Raw genomic sequence first — 14,258 nt, 5'->3', positions numbered from 1 at the left:
CCTGGCCTTATTACCATATTGCACTGAGATCAGTCTTGAACCTTGTTCGTGAAGAAACCTTTCCTTTGTCGTAATTACTCTCAACAGAAGGTTCTTGTACACTGTGTATTTGTGCAGAGTGCCAGCATCTATTTTGTTTTTGTTTTGTGCTTTTTTTTTTCTTTGCATCAAGGCTTCTCTTATCTCCCTTTATTGTCTCTCAAAACTGCATAACTTCATCGCCTTTTTTTTTTTAATGCTTCAGTGTATAGCCCTTTTTGAACTCGAAGCCAAAACTGCCAAATCCCTTGGGGATGAGTCAGGAGGTGGAAATGAGGACAGGAGAGAGAGAGAGAGAGAGAGAGAGAGAGAGAGAGAGAGAGAGAGAGAGAGAGAGAGAGCTTTTCAGACGCTTGTGGAAGGGGAATAGTTTTTTTTATTTTCTTTTATCTTTTGTTGAGTGTTAATATTTTGGAAGGGGCCTGTGATTGTTTAGTTGACTTACTTTTTTCTTTTTGCTTCTCTTTTTGTTTCTCATTGGGAGTGTGTATGTGTTTTTTTTTAATATTTGTATGTTTTTTTCGTGTGGTATATTTCATTATTTTTTCTTGAAGATTTTTGAAGGGGCGTTTTGTGCATTTTATGAATTTCTGAGTATTTAGTTAAGAGTCTCTCTCTCTCTCTCTCTCTCTCTCTCTCTCTCTCTCTCTCTCTCTCTCTCTCTCTCTCTCTCTCGGGTTATCAGTGAAGAAATTCTTCAACCACTTCGTTATTCTTGAGTTGTGAATAAGAAAAGATAGATTAGGAATTATTTACTGTTCTTCTGTGCCTTCTCTCATTGTAATATATTTTTCTACCTATCTTTTATTTATCTGTCCATCTACACACACACACACACACACACACACACACACACACACACATATATATATATATATATATATATATATATATATATATATATATATATATATATATTGTGTGTGTGTGTATCTATACACACATATGCGTATATATATATGTACATATATATTTTATATATTTTATATATATATATATATATATATATATATATATATATATATTATATATAATTTTAACCACATGGAAAATGAGAAAGAGCTGTAAATCCTGACTAGTTTCGGCTTTATTGCTAAGTCATTTTCAGAAGTTGTTAAATTTATACATCTGCTTCAAAATGATTATATATATATATATATATATATATATATATATATATATATATATATAATGTAATATGACGGAAACATTTCTCCCTACATTCTTCAAATCACCCGTTACCCGTAAAGTGAACGTTAGGTAAAGAACGACCTTGCGTTTCCAAAATTGGATAGACAGGTATTACACCCGCAGTCCAGTTTAGTAAGAAAATAAAAAAAGGGCTTCTTATCATTATTGAGAAAGAGAGAGGGGGAGAGAGAGAGAGAGAGAGAAAACATTTCCGTGTGAGTCAGGCAGGGCCAGAGTAATGCACATCTGGTGAGGGGTCATTGATTGTGCCCAGTGCCTTGTGAGCCTTTATATGACCTAATCTGACCTAATTGGTCGTTAGAATTCAGGGGCACGTTAGGTGGGCATCCGTTAGGCGTTTATCGTTGTGTTGGAAGCCTGGGCAGGTGCAATTTGCAAGAGCTGCATTGTTGGCATCGTGGTTCTTAGGTGACCTTGGCCACCTGACAAGGGGATACTGGTGAGAATTTCCCTCAATTTCTTGAACAATTTGTCACACCAGAGAGAGAGAGAGAAGGGGAGGTTCAAAGTAGACAGAGACAGAAGCAAATAGACTGACAGAGAGAGAAGGGGAGGTTCAAAGTAGACAGGCAGAAACAAATAGACTGACAGAGAGAGAGAGAAGGGGAGGTTCAAAGTAGACAGAGACAGAAGCAAATAGACTGACAGAGAGAGAAGGGGAGGTTCAAAGTAGACAGAGACAGAAGCAAATAGACTGACAGAGAGAGAGAGAGAGAGAGAAGAGGTTCAAAGTAGACAGACACAGAAGCAAATAGACTGACAGAGAGAGAAGGGGAGGTTCAAAGTAGACAGAGACAGAAGCAAATAGACTGACAGAGAGAGAGAGAAGAGCTTCAAAGTAGACAGACACAGAAGCAAATAGACTGACAGAGAGAGAGAGAGAGAGAGAGAGAGAGAGAGAGAGAGAGAGAGAGAGAGAGTGAGTGAGAGAGAAGGGGAGGTTCAAAGTAGACAGAGACAGAAGCAAATAGACTGACAAAGAGAGAGAGAGAGAGAGAGAGAGAGAGAGCTGGATGTAGACAGAGGCAGAGAGAGGGAGATAGAAAGAGAGGAAGCAGACATAGAGAGAGAGGAAGTAAACAGATATAAAGCCAGAGAGAGAGAGAGAGAGAGAGAGAGAGAGAGAGAGAGAGAGAGAGAGAGAGAGTGAGTGAGTGAGAAGCCTTATGTTAACTCCCAAAGCAGGTGAATTATTGTTGCCTGGGACTTACATAAGAATGGTTTCTCTGGGAAAGTGTTTGTATCTTTCTTTGGGCAGCTTTCTTTCTGTACTTTCACTCTCACTTCCCTTTATCTCTGCTGTGGCCTAAGCAAACATGTAAAATTATTAATTTGACAGGTAATTCTTTTTATTTTCATAAACACGTCACTTCTTTTTTTCTGCAATCTTCTTTTAAGTTCATGTGTAAACGTACGTCTGTACGTGAAATCATTCCTTGTTTGTGTTCAGGCACAAGCATTTGCAATTAGTGTAAGAATTTGCAAGCGCTTGTAAACAGAAATAGTCGTCAGTAAATGATGACACAAATAATGTCATAAAAGTGAAGAGTTGTCGGGATAACAGTGACTTGGAAGTTTGTAGGAATAATGCAAGTTCTTAGCCGTAGAATATATCTGAATAGCTCCCGTGGGGGGTTAGTTCCGTCACTGCACCTCACTCGGTGCACTGTAGGCATTACAAAGGTTCTTTGCAGTCTCTTCGGCCGCTAGCTGCAGCCCCTTTCATTCCTTGCACTATCTCTATTCATATTCTCATTCTTCCATCTTACTTTCCCCAACCCTCTCCTGACAATTATTTCATAGTGCTTTAACTGCTTTGAGCTTTTCCTCCTGTTACACCTTTCAAACCTTTTTATTTTACTCTCGGTCAGTTTCCCTTTCAGCGCTGAATGAAGAAGTATACCTTAGTTTAACCAGACCACTGAGCTAATTAACAGCTCTCCTAGGGCTGGCCCGAAGGATTAGACTTATTTTACGTGGCTAAGAACCAATTGGTTACCTAGCAGCGGGACCTACAGCTTATTGTGGAATCCGAATCACATTATACCGAGAAATGAATTTCTATCACCAGAAATAAATTCCTCTAATTCTTCATTGGCCGGCCGGAGATTCGAACTCGGGCCTAGCAGAGTGCTAGCCGAGAATTCTACCGACTCGTCCAACGAGGAACTTCAACGCTGAATGATCTCATAGGTCCCAGCGCTTGGATATTTGGCCCACATTTGATGTTCCATTCTGATATTTGATTAACGATCTTTCTTCCGGCTAGAATATGGAATGCTACTGCAGGTCATCTCGACTTCAAACGAGGTGAAAGATAATTAAATAAGTAAAACTCCTCCTAACAGTTTCATCCTTCGACGGACCTCTTCAGGGGCGGTTCATTCTTATAAGAGCCGACGTATATATTTGTTGACACGCATTTAAGTAGTTACCGATGTTTGATGGCGTGCATAGAGATTGAATAAGCATAATGGTAAAACAGCGCTGAAGCAAGTGGTTTACGAGTATTCAGTGCAGGGTTTATTGAAAGGGGCAATATACATAAATATATATATATATATATAATATATATATATATATATATATATATATATATTTATATATATATGTATATATATATATATATATATATATATATATATATATATATATATATATATATATAGATGAACTATATATATTTTATATTGTATGTATATATATACATATATATATATGATATATATAATATTGGAGATATATTTTTGAACAACGATTCAACCGATTATGATTAGGTCTTGAGATGTATTTTTCTCTCTCCTCTCTCTCTCTCTCTCTCTCTCTCTCTCTCTCTCTCTCTCTCTCTCTCTAGCTTGCTGTCTTGATGATTCACTGTTTTGTCATGTAGTGTGCATTCAATTACGCAACATTATTCGTAGGTGGTGTAAACGCTATCGTAGCTGTTGACCGCATCCTCTTCCTATTAATTATTAAACTGAATGTATGACACACATGACGACAAGACTTGCGTCATTCAAATCTTGTATTAAATTTGACGATTATGTCAACGTAGAGTTGAGCTGTAACCTTTGTAACCATGGGATTCTGTATTATGCTTTAATTAGAATATGATGACGTATTTTGGAGCGTATAAGATTTTTATGTATTTTTTTTTTATATTACCAACATATACTATTATCAGTTACACCTGATAACAAATATCGAATATTTAGAATATGTCGCCGAAGAGAGAATTTGTCGATTCTTTTTAAATAGGGCATAAAAGGCTAAAGAAATTGAGATGAATAAAAAATAGATTCGTATAAGGAAGTAAATTTTTTCTTCTTATTCTAAATTATCTGTCTTTCTGTAGAACACAAATTAAACGAGAGTTCAGATGAAATGCTGGAGGCGGAGGGTAAAAATAATGTGACATTTTCTGCGCTAGATAAAATGAATTATCGTTATTTGTTCTAACGTTGTGGCTTTGTGACTTTTTCTGATTAATCGGTTATCAACAGTATATTATTTTTTTTTTTTCGCTTCTCCGGGAAAATATAATTATTAATGCAATTCGTATGCGACACATGTTCTGAAATTCATTTGAGATATGGAATTAAAATGCAAGCACTCTCTCTCTCTCTCTCTCTCTCTCTCTCTCTCTCTCTCTCTCTCTCTCTCAGAAATCTCGAAGATAAGTGCAAGTAACTACATGAGATGGTTAGAGGTTTTAGAAAATCTCTCTCTCTCTCTCTCTCTCTCTCTCTCTGTCCAAATGAGAAGAGAAAAGAAGGCAAAAGGGACCGTATTTTTCAACTGCTTATCTAAATAGGATATGTAACGAGGCGTAAATGGTATTCTACTGATAAGTCTCTTTAAGCTATCATAGCGAATTAGGTTTTTTATTTATTCATTTATTTATTTATTATTATTATTATTATATTAATACTGCTGTTATTATTATTATTATTATTATTATTATTATTATTATTATTCATTAATACTGTGATGATTATTATCATTATTTATGCAAAGAGCGTAAACAATATTAGGGACAGTTAAAAAAAATCATAATTTTCAAAGGAGGTTTCCAATGAATTTAATGCAAAAATGTGAAAGCTTGGAAGAAACATTGAAGATGACTAAAATAGATAATTTTGAATATCAAGAATACCGAGAATAAGGGAAGAATATAATCAAACAAAAAAAATAGATGTAATAAGGACGGTGACTATAATATGACGAGCGTCGATTCTTGCTTATTGGAATATTACCTTAAAAATAAAAGTATTTTCAGTTATATAAAGCATATAAAATATATAATTATATGATAGGAAGTAGAGAAAAGAGGAGATATAATGTAAACACTGCTAAAGGATTTTATTTTACTGGTATAATCTTCATTTAACTATTGAATCCTTGATATTCAAGTTCAAGTATTTGGCAGTCTTCGCTACCCTTGGTTGCAGAGGGTGTGTTTTTGTATCTCTCTCTCTCTCTCTCTCTCTCTCTCAGCGCTTGTGTAATTATATATATATATATATATATATGTATATATATATATATATATATATATATATATATATATATATATATATATATATATATATATATATATATATATAAGCTCATATGTGTGTGTGTGAGACACCTCAGACGTACATGTGTGTTTGCACACCTCGATGACACTTACTGTAGGTGGTTACGTAAGAGGTAATGTCGCATTGCCTTTTTTTTCCTTCCTCTTCGTAATATATGGCTTTAACTGCTATATTTGTAACGGAGGTGATTACTTATGAAGAAGTAGGAATGGGCGAGTTATTGAGTCACACTTTATATATTACTATTAAGAAATTTCTTCTGACTTTCAAAACTTCCATTTAAGGTCTGGTAATTGACTTATGCTTTGGCCTCACTGCTAAGCTTGTATCCAACTTGTATTTTGTTTCTCTGCCACGGCTTTCGTGTATCTTGTAGGTAACAACATGCCAGTGTTCTTATATTGAGATGGTTAATAAGGCAAATATACAAAGATGAAGAAACTTACCGTTCTTGTGTGTTTGTGAAGCAGTGGCTTGATATATTTTTAATTTTATTTAATTTAGATTAATGAAGCTGAAAATTTTGACAAACCATGTTACAGATTTTGAAGGATTATCTTATACTCCTGCGAGGTTTTTTACTAGCGATAGGTGCTGTTCCCCATCACATCTCCGTGGTTCTTATCATTTAAGTAAGAATGACATTACATACCTTGTAAGTAGCACTCGTTTGTAAGTAAAACAAGTGAAAATCGACATGAGTAAACGGTCCTCATCTCCTGAATCCCGTAGGGGGCAATGCCCACCAGTTCCTCGTTGGGAGAGTCGGTAGAGTTGTCGGCTAGCACTCGCTACTACCGAGTTCGAGTCTGCGGCCAGCTAATGAAGAATTAGAGGAATTTATTTTTGGTGATAGAAATTAATTTCTCGCTATAATGTGGTTCGGATTCCACAATAAGCTGTAGGTCCCGTTGTCAGGTAACCAATTGGTTCTTAGCCGCGTAAAATAAGTCTAATCCTTCGGGCCAACCCTCTCTAGGAGAGCTGTTAATCAGCTCCTCAGTGGTCTGGTAAAACTAAGGTATACTTAACTTCTTCATCAGTGCACCTCACGCGGGCGCACTGTAGGCATTACTTAAGGATCTTTGCAGCAGCCGTTCCTCCCCTTGCTGGAACCCATTTCATTCCTTTTACCGTACCTCTGGTCTTATTCTCTTCCATCTTATTTTCCACATTCTCTTAACAATTGTTTCATGGTGCAACTGCAAAAGGTCTTCTTCTTGTTACACCTTTAAAACTTTTTCACTCTCAATTTCCCTTTCGGTGCTGAATGACCTCGTAGGTCCCATCTCTTGGTCTTTAATCTAAATTTTATATTTCATTCCAGTTTATATATTCCTCATCCCACGTCACAACTTTCGAACCCTTCTGCTCTCAGTTTCCCTTTCAGCACTGAATGACCTTATAGGTCCCAGCACTTGGCATTTGGCCTAAATTTTATGTTCCTTTTTCAATTTATATATTCCTCATCTCAGGAACAAAAGAAGGTATATCTGACGTTTTATTTCATCGCCATCATTATAAGGGTTCATTTTTGAAGACCTTCCTCTCAGCCCCCTGTTCAGGAGAAGGGGTCCCATTTGTCTGTCAGTTATAATTTATAGACCTCTTTGAATCGTCATTCTCCTGTCGTGATTGTTTTTTAATGGCTGTGTTCCTTATGCCATTTTGCTGGAGGAAGAGGCTTGTGACGTACGTTGCTGTTCTTGGGGTGTAGAAAAGAAATAGGGCGTTTGTTAAAGGGTATCTAAGAGAGAGAGAGAGAGAGAGAGAGAGAGAGAGAGAGAGAGAACGCATACGTACGTGGTTTTTGTCGCTTTAATTGATGGAATAAAACATCCTATGACTTATTCAAAACCTGTCAAGTTCACAGAGAGAGAGAGAGAGAGAGAGAGAGAGAGAGAGAGAGAGAGAGAGAGATAACGCACGTACCTGGTTTTCGTCGCTTTAATTGACTGGATAAAGCATAGCATTACTTAATCAATGGTTCTTTGAAGTACAGTACAAAGAGATAACACGCGTACCTCTTCCGTAACTCTTACATTCGACAGACGACTCTCGACTTGGGATAATCAGAGTATTCTTTTAGAATAAGGCGGATTGAACTATGTATGTATATATATACAGTATATATATATATATATATATATATATATATATATATATATATATATATATATATATGTGTGTGTGTATTTATATTTATATATATATATATATATATATATATATATATATATAATATATATATATATATATATATATATATATATATATATATATATATATATATATATATATATATATATATATATATATATATATGTATATATATATATATATATATATATATATATATATATATATATATATATATATATATATATATATATAACCCTCCTTTCATTTACTGGGGAAACGAAACTTTGACAAATCAAAACCGATCCCCAGCCCTTTCGAAAACAATTGACGAACGCGACAAAGTTGACAGGTAAACAAAAGGCGAAAGAGAGAGAGAGAGAGAGAGAGAAAGAACCAGATTACTTCTTGCCTTTCCTTCCCCGGACTATCGCCTTACTTTTCGTTGGGGGATGAGGGTCACGATCGCATTTCCGTCCTTAATCCGTCGCTTCTGCTTCTTCTTCTTCTTGTTCTTTCTTCTTCCTCTTCTGTCGTAACTGTGTAGGGTACAAAATGGAAATGCTGTTTCTTTGTGTTGTTTTGAGGAAATAAGAATCTCTCCTGACGTTTTTGTATAATACCTGGTGTCTTTCTCTCTCTCTCTCTCTCTCTCTCTCTCTCTCTCTCTCTCTCTCTCTCTCTCTCCTCCCTAGTTCTTCCTTGTTCAGTGGTAATTATTTTAATGTGGGTTTCTTTGTTTTGTGTTAAATATATTTTGTGTTAATAATGTTTATTCCGTTTTATTTATATATTTATCTTATTTTTATTTTTGTTTGAAGTCTTTTCAAATAGATTTTTCCTCAATTACATTTACCCTGAATTGGATTCTTGCAATTTCCTGTAGGAAATTGCTTAGGAAGTTTGACATTGAGAATATTAATCAATTTATTCATTGTTGTTTATATATCTTTTAATTTGCTTGATTAACTAATTTCCTTATTTTCATATTGCTTTTATCTATTATTTATTTGTATATATTGAAACCTTTAAGTATGAATATTCATTTACTTATATTTCCGTATGCTTACTTTTAGACACTGTTATTTTCCTTATGATTCCTGTCTCAGTATTTTCAATATGAGTCCTGTCTCAGTTAGTTGGTCAGTCAAGACGTCCACACCAAGCCTCTCATTCCCTTAGCATACTAAAGAGACCACCTCTGGGAAAGGCCACCTTGCCCGTGCTGGCATAAGACCATCCCGGTCAAAGCCAAACACCCATAATGATTCATGGTGGGTCAGAGTCAAGAGGTCCACACTAGCCTCTTATTCCCTTGAGCTCTTATCACACTTTCAGCGACCGCATTAATCAAAACCAAGCATCCGTAGAGGGTTAGTGCCGTCAGTGCACCTCAAGCGGTGCACTGGAGGCATTACTTAAGGTTCTTTGCAACTACCATTCGGTTCGGCCCCTAGCTGAAACCTCTTCCATTCCCGTTGGACGGGTCGGTATAGTTCTCGGCTAGCACCCTGCTGGGTCCTTGTTCGATTCCCCGGCCGGCCAGTGAAGAATTAGAGGAATTTATTTCTGGTGATAGAAGTTCATTTCTCGATATAATGTGGTTCGGATTCCACAATAAGCTGTAGATCCCGTTGCTAGGTAACCAATTGGTTCTTAGCCACGTAAAATAAGTCTAATTCTTCGGGCCAGCCCTAGAGGAGCTGTTAATCAGCTCAGTGGTCTGGTTAAACTAAGGTATACTTAACTTAACATTCCTTTTACTGTTTCTCCGTTCATATTCTCTTTCTTCCATCTCATTCTCCTTTACCCTCTCGTAACAGTTGTTCCATAGTGTAACTGTGAGGTTTTCCTCCTGTTACACCTTTAAACCCTTTGTACTCTCAATTTCCCGTTCAACGCTGATTGACCTCATCATTGGTACCAGCGCTTGGCCCTTGGCCTAAATTCTATATTTCATTCATTCCTTCATCAAAACCAAGCAACCATAATAATCCTATAGATTTCTTTATAAAACTTCTTTATATTTCCCTTGCAAGATCAAAGGCAGCAGCGTTGCAGACTAAGCCTCTGAGAAGCCCCACAGCTGTCTGCTGTCTGTCGTGTGCCTCCGACTACATTGTATCGTAATTTCAGTCGCTTTTCGGGGGATGATGCATGACTTGACGTTCTTTGTTCATTTCTGCTTTTGATGTCTCACCGGCTGGACCTGTGAAGAATTGCGACGGAGTGACTTGTAGTGATTAGGAAAAAATACGCGCTAAAAGGAAGGTGTCTGAGTAAGGTATCGGAGTGTATATGATAGGTCAGTGTAACAGTAAATAAAAAGACTCTAAAGCAAGATATTCAAGTATTTTTTATGTAGAAGGTTGTTGTAATAATTATTTACACACACACATATATATATATGTATATATATATATACATAAATATATATATTGTTACATTCTGAGGCTGGTTGGAAGAATGGAAATGGAGTTTTTGTTAACTGCCTTAAGGGCCAACACATAGCGCTCAGGATATAAGCGATAAATGTAATAAATAAACTGACTTACCTTGATATCACATCTAAGTAAACAGAGACGTGGAGGTTGCCTTTTTAAAACCAGTCAATACTTTAAACTGATTTTATTTACAAAGGGAGCAATCAGGAAATTAATTTGAAAGGGCTGACTGAGCAGCAAGCAAGCACATACAATGTGAAATAAAAGCTAGGCAGTGTGTAGCAAATAACTAAATCTGAAAGTGCTGCAGCCCGGAAATTGTTTGACATGCAAATGAATTTTTGCTGTTGAACTGGTTGAATGAGTTTGGGTAGTTCGCGCAAGTGTTTGCAAAAGGGGACCTGTGACTAGTGCCCCCAGACCGCTTAATCAGAAGACTCTTGCACGTGGCAGGATGGCAGTTAAACGTCTAAGGCTATTTTGGTTCACAAGGGCAGGGCAGACCACTCAAAGAGCCAGATAAGAGGATTCTGGAAGAGAATTCCAGGTTAGCATTCAAATCAAATGACTTTCTTTCACATGAAATTACTTATGCACAATGGAGGAACTGATCAGTTAGATTTGATTAGCACAGGGTAACACTATGGTGGGAATGCTCTAAGTATTATCACTGAACTAATTTAATTTGAGCTTAGGACAAGTCATGAGGGCCAAATGTGCTTGCTAGGCTGTGGGAAACAAAGGGGCTTTGTTTTAGGAGAATGGAAAGTTGGAAATACTGAAAATGGAGAGAAGTTCACGAGAAGAAAAAGAATCTGGCGTTAATGGCAACTTCAAGACGTACCTTATTGCATCTGTGCATGGAGCTCACTTGCAAAAGACGAATTTCGGCTGCAGAAGTCTCGAAATCTTGCCAGTGTGAAAGGGAAGAGAGACCGCACCAACTAGGTGCTTTTGCGGTCCGTGACAGAGTGAGCAGCGGGTTGGGCACAAGGACATCGGTTGAACAGGAAAAGGTCTTGTAGCTAAGTCTCTTAAGGGTCAACATAGTGGCCCAATTACGGCCCTGACTGGTCTTTTTGTCCCTAACGGCTTTCTACCCCAAACAAAAATCGTACGATGCTGGGGCTAAGATGTCGGTATGGTCCCCCCCAAAATCAGGCGATATGTGGGGGCGGGGGGGCTAGGCCTACGTAAGTTCACCCCCCTTAGTGGAGTCTCCTCCAGCCGCCATTAAATTTGATTTCCTAGCTAGCGGGCTGAAGGGACGAATTTTATAAATATATATATATATATATATATATATATATATTCCAATTGACAGTTTATCGTTGTTATTTACACTATATGGGTTTGTTCATTGCTAAAACTGAGAGTTGTGATTGCGCAATATCTGAATGTAAATGAAATCAAAGGTGCATCAAACCTATGATGCTTCTCACATCAATATGAGGATATATGGTGATAGCCAGTTATATATATATATATATATATATATATATATATATATATATATATATATATATATATATATATATATATATATATATATATATATATACTGTATATAAAATGTTCGAATCCGAATATTGTCAGAGTGTCCAGTTAATATTAAGTTGGAGATCCGCATTGAACTATGTTCAAATGCATGTTAATTGTCAAGAGATACATTGAAACTCTGACTTTGAACAGTACCGAAGGAAATACTAGTTGTCAGACGTACATTTTCCCTCTATCAGTTATATTGTACGAGGTAGTTTATTTGTAAGAAAAGAATTCAGTAGAATTGTCAGTGCTATTAGATCCTAACGGTATAAATTTCATTCCTATTAGATCCTAACGGTATAAATTTCATTGCTATTAGATCCTAACGGTATAAATTTCATTGCTGTTAGATCCTAAAGATATAAATTTCATTGCTGTTAGATCATAGAGATATAAATTTCATTGCTATCAGATCCTAACGGTATAAATTTCTTTGCTATTAGATCCTAAAGATATAAATTTCATTGCTGTTAGATCATAGAGATATAAATTTCAGTGTTATTAGATCCTAACGATATAAATTTCATTGCTATTAGATCCTAAAGATGTAAATTTCATTGCTGTTAGATCATAGAGATATAAATTTCAGTGCTATTAGAACCTAACGATATAAATTTCAGTGCTGTTAGATCCTAAAGATATAAATTTCATTGCTGTTAGATCATAGAGATATAAATTTCAGTGTTATTAGATCCTAACGATATAAATTTCATTGCTATTAGATCCTAAAGATGTAAATTTCATTGCTGTTAGATCATAGAGATATAAATTTCAGTGCTATTAGAACCTAACGATATAAATTTCAGTGCTGTTAGATCCTAAAGATATAAATTTCAGTGCTGTTAGATCCTAAAGATATAAATTTCATTGCTGTTAGATGATAGAGATTTAAATTTCATTGCTGTTAGATCCTAAAGATATAAATTTGATTTCTATTAGATCCTAAAATATAAATTTCATTGCTGTTAGATCATAGAGATATAAATTTCAGTGCTATTAGATCCTAAAGATGTAAATTTCATTGCTGTTAGATCATAGAGATATAAATTTCAGTGCTATTAGATCCTAACGATATAAATTTAATTGCTGTTAGATCCTAAAGATATAAATTTCATTGCCGTTAGATCATAGAGATATAAATTTCAGTGCTATTAGATCCTAAAGATATAAATTTCAGTGCTGTTAGATCCTAGAGATATAAATTTGATTGCTATTAGATCCTAAAGATATAAATTTCATTGCCGTTAGATCATAGAGATATAAATTTCAGTGCTATTAGATCTTAAAGATATAAATTTCAGTGCTGTTAGATCCTAGAGATATAAATTTGATTGCGATTAGATCCTAAAGATATAAATTTCATTGCTGTTAGATCATAGAGATATAAATTTCATTGCTGTTAGATCCTAAAGATATAAATTTCTGTGCTGTTTGATTATAAAGATATAAATTGCAGTGCTATTAGAGCCTAAAGATGGAAGTATTTGCTTTCTGTCATTGATATTCTTCTAGCTATTTGAAATGTTTTAAATTATTGATATAATCCCCAAAGGTTAATCCCTATAAAGTCCATATTTATAATGTCTATAATTCTCAAAGGTTAATGCCGTAATGCAGTTCTCCTTGTATTTTAATCATTTACTTGCTTTTTTCTATTTATTTACTAATTTTTTAAGTGATTTTTTCTGTTTTAATAATTGTTCTCCTCTTTCAGTATTTCCCGTTACCTTCTGTTATTACCTCTTTCTAATGAAAACCTATCATATTCTTTGGAACTTGAATTTCAAGTCAGTGGCTCCTGTGGTGGGCTTGTTCCATATAAATAGAGTTCATCTTCTGCATAATATAATAATAATAATAATAATAATAATAATAATAATAATAATAATAATAATAATAATAATAAATAAATAAATCAACTGGAATGACCTCGTATGTTTTTATTTAAAATTAATTCTTTTGAGGCCTATGGCTGAGAGTCATATATAAATTAATAATAATAATAATAAAGGAATTTCTCCTAAATGGAATCAGAGTGAATAATTGGGCTTAGCTCTGACTTTTAACTGGTCACTTTACGTAATGACCTTCGTATCATGATAGATTTGACCTCGGATGCACTGAAGGGCTTCCCGGGTCACTTAGAGGAATATATTAACAATTATTGGAATAAGTACCGGTAGCATATTACACTTGTGTCGGTCTATGATCAATTTGGAACTGGTAACAAATTAGAAGTATGTCAATCTGGTCAGCAATTTGGAGTAGAGGAAAATACGGGAATAATTTGGAACAT

The 14,258-nt window shown here is 35.3% G+C and overlaps 1 protein-coding gene across 12 annotated transcripts in view; it reads left to right on the top strand.

Moving 5' to 3' along the window:
• LOC136832076 (serine-rich adhesin for platelets) overlaps window positions 1–14,258 on the top strand; it is a 242,065-nt gene that overhangs the window by 33,992 nt on the left and 193,815 nt on the right. The gene's annotated exons all lie outside the window — the stretch shown is intronic.

The sequence above is a fragment of the Macrobrachium rosenbergii genome, chromosome 49 (assembly GCF_040412425.1).
Source record: "Macrobrachium rosenbergii isolate ZJJX-2024 chromosome 49, ASM4041242v1, whole genome shotgun sequence".
Lineage (NCBI taxonomy): Eukaryota > Metazoa > Arthropoda > Malacostraca > Decapoda > Palaemonidae > Macrobrachium > Macrobrachium rosenbergii.
Note: the sequence above shows the minus strand (reverse complement) of the source record. Positions and strands in the feature narration are given on the sequence as shown.